The 3,649-nt window shown below is 41.0% G+C and overlaps 1 long non-coding RNA gene across 1 annotated transcript; it reads right to left on the bottom strand.

Moving 5' to 3' along the window:
- Positions 1-1,669: 1,669 nt before the first annotated feature.
- Positions 1,670-2,676, bottom strand: LOC145876191 (uncharacterized). Its single transcript, XR_014391456.1, has 3 exons — positions 2,402-2,676; positions 2,223-2,294; positions 1,670-1,828 (listed from the first exon to the last, which is right to left on the bottom strand). It is a non-coding gene; the product is annotated as an uncharacterized LOC145876191 (long non-coding RNA).
- Positions 2,677-3,649: the final 973 nt, after the last annotated feature.

Raw genomic sequence — 3,649 nt, 5'->3', positions numbered from 1 at the left:
AATTTAGTAAATTGTTAGCAAATTCCCCGGAAGTTTGCGGGGGTATGCTAGTTCTGAACGTCACATGCTAATGTAAAAAGCTGTTTTTTGATATAAATATGAACTTGATTGAACAAAACATGCATGTATTGTATAACTTAATTGTGTTGATGATGAACAGAAGAAGCACTGGATCTGGCTAAATTGTCCACGTCAGAAGCAACATGTATTGATCATCGGAGCAGGGCGCCTGCCAAAGAAGTTATCGCTGGAGTCTTGTTGGATATAGTTGACGAGTACCTTAGTCAGAAAATCCCAGGAGTGGTCAGTGCAGGTCACCTGACCCCTATGGTAAATGGAAGGAAGGAGAAAAGCCTATTGATAGGATCTGTGCACCCGATTAGACAACAATCACACCATTAACATCTGCTACCCATGTGAATGTGACCAATACAATTTGATTTGATTGATTTGTACTGTCATATTGTGATCAATATTAAAAAATGTCCACCTCTCTTCTTCCATCTGGTTGATGATCCTTTATTAGTCACATCTGGCACATCATTTCATTCAGTTGAATTGAGTTTATACACAAACCAGATTGTTGTGTCAAGAATTTGACAAATAAACATTCTACAATATTTACAAACACCAAGAGTTTGAGTTTATTTTATTTTTACAGGGACAGTGCACATTAATCAACGTTTCAGTAAAAGTGACGGTTTTAGCCAGCCGGCTAATTTTCAACCGCAGTCCCTGGGCAGGTTATTAAAAACAATTACAATATAGACAATCATTGAACAGTGAGCACACGCAGAGCAACATAGATGTAGCATACAGACAGAGCAACATAGGACAAGCAAGATGTAGCATACAGACAGAGTAACATAGATGTAGCATACAGACAGAGCAACATAGAACAAAAAGCAACAAGACAAAATCCATAAAAACAACAGTGTTTTCACACCTCACAAGCTCCAGACAACAGACAACATGGAAAGTGGCAATACACAGCTAGGGATTATGTTCACAAATCTGATTGACCTTTAGCCATGTCTTCATGCAATTTGTGAAAGTGTGATATGTGGTGCAGTTATGTGTGTCTGATGGCAGTGTATTCCAGACATGGGAAGCTCTCACAGAGAAAGCAGATTTACTAAAGGTGCTTTTCCTTAAGGGAACTATACAGTCACCTCTCATGGCAGACCTTGTGGATCTGCTGCTATATGTTTGGGTTTTCTGTTTAACAAAAATACTGAGTGGAGGGGGAGCCAGGCCATTTAGGATCTTGAATACAAGACATGCGTCGGTGTATTGCACAAGATCTTCCCAACTCAGGAGCTCATGCTTTCTGAGGATGTAACAGGTATGATTTCATCCATCTCAAGGCATCGGGGGAAAAGTTGAACTTGGACAATTTTGTGATGAGAATCTCATGGTTAACAGTATCGAAAGCCTTCCTTAGGTCCAGAAACACAGCCCCGACAACGCCCCCTTTGTCCATCTTGGACTTGACATTTTCCAGAAGAAAGCAGTTAAAGCAGAAGAAAGCAGTTATGTTATAAATACAAGTTTAATCTGTACTTCAATGCACATCTGTTGTGCATTATAAAAACAGAGGAAGAAAGAGGAGGTGGTGAGAGAGGTGTAAAAGACACAAAGGGAAAGAGGTAAGCACATAGGAGCAGGGAAGGCAGCACATGATTAATGAATCACAGTGCTACATAAATATTCTCTCAGTTCATCACAATTACATAATAGTGTCTCTCGTCGGCCCAAAGGTTCTTAAAAGCAGGTGAGGTGGCGATGATGGGACTGGGGGTTGGCATCCTCTCACATCAAAACATATCTGCAGACGAGAGACAGATGGAGAGAGAGCATGTTTAAACCTTGTGTTTTTATTTTTTATTCTAACATTGTTAGTCATCAATCAGGAGGTGAAATGCACAACTGACCTTGGATCATTAACTCTGGGACTACTGCATCTCTGTCTGTATTTCAATGTAAAGCATCTCTTTAATAATACTTCCTGTATAATATAAACTGACCTGGGATCATTAACTCTGGGACTACTGCATCTCTGTCTGTATTTCAATGTAAAGCATCTCTTTAATAATACTTCCTGTATAATATAAACTGACCTGGGATCATTCACTCTGGGACTACTGCATCTCTGTCTGTATTTCAATGTAAAGCATCTCTTTAATAATACTTCCTGTTGACCTGACCAAGTGACCTCTCACCTCTGATCATGCTGTGCCCTCTATGTAGCCAGTTCAGATGCAGGAGGGGTTCGTCGACACAGCTGATATAACCTAGAGGATTTAGGGAGAGAGGGATGAAGTGAAGGAGAGAGACTGTTATTGAGAAAATAAGGTAGTTAAAGCGACAGTGTTCAACAGGAATCTGTGTGTGGCCTCACCTGGTGTCCACACCACACTAAGTGGCTGCAGAGTACTTTATGCTGAAAAACATGAATGGACACATGAGGACAAACAATACAGCGTAGTTATAGAAATAATGAAGTGTCTTACTATTCTCCATGGTTGGCCCTCTTGCCTATTCTTTGAAGGTGGAAGGAGCCACAGTTATACACCTGAACCTGCTTACTGCACAACACAATCCATCAATCAGATTGATACATGAGTGTGTAGGTGTGGGTTATAGGGTGTCTAATTGTTCTACATTTTTTCAATATGGGTGATTTAAAAATAGTCTGTTTTGTTTTTGTACAGACATCACACCCTTACCTAAACAGCACCCTCACCTGAGAAGTAGAAATCAAAGGGAGAGAAACTGTGAATTGAATAACTGCAGTTGACATAGCTCAGTAAATGGAAGAATACTCTTAATGCAATGTGAATGGCTCTTAAAAGAGCCTTTGGTTGTGCATAGTGACGTCTATGGTGTTGTCAGGGAACAGCACCCTCTTTGAAGAAGTAGGAGGTGAAGATCTCCTGCACACGGATTGGCTCTCTTGCTGCGTTGTTGGACCCCATCCTTGAAACATCCTGCAGAGCAGCAGACTCCTCCTCTGGCACACGGCGGCGAGCTGCAGATCCCCTCCTGGTCCTCGTGTCCATCCTCATGAAGTTACGCAGGACACAGGTAGCCTTCACACACCTGAATTCCTCCAGGAGGCAGTCCTAGATGACCCTGGTCACCCAACCTTGCAGTGCCCTACACGTTAACTGTAGGCAATCGTTCTGAAGGAATCTCCAGTTACAAGGTATCTGTAGGAATATGGAAGACAATGTAATTATTAGACTGTTACATCACCAGGTCATTGTGGATTACTAAAGTATAATATCCCTGATAACAAATCATGATAACATTGGATTGATAGATGCATGGGCACACATATGTACATGTGTAGCATGTGACAATAACAGAATCATATCAAGGATGGCATCACAAATGAATACATAAATACCACTTGAAGCTTGATGATGAGTTTGAATCATTTGAATCAGCTGTGCAGTGTGAAGGCAAAAACAACAATGTGCCCCTCTGAGTCCCCAGGACTGAGAACCACTGCTCTTCATTGGGACCTCTTCATATGTAGACTGGCTTTCATAGAGCTCTTTATCTGAGGACAGAAAACCTCACAAGAAACAGACTTCATTATAGTCAAATTACACCACACTGAATATTATGTTACTATTATCTC

Source organism: Salmo salar, unplaced genomic scaffold (assembly GCF_965601325.2).
Source record: "Salmo salar unplaced genomic scaffold, fSalSal1 ptg000472l, whole genome shotgun sequence".
In the NCBI taxonomy this organism is placed as follows: Eukaryota; Metazoa; Chordata; class Actinopteri; order Salmoniformes; family Salmonidae; genus Salmo; species Salmo salar.
This window is presented reverse-complemented; position numbering and strand designations above follow the sequence as displayed.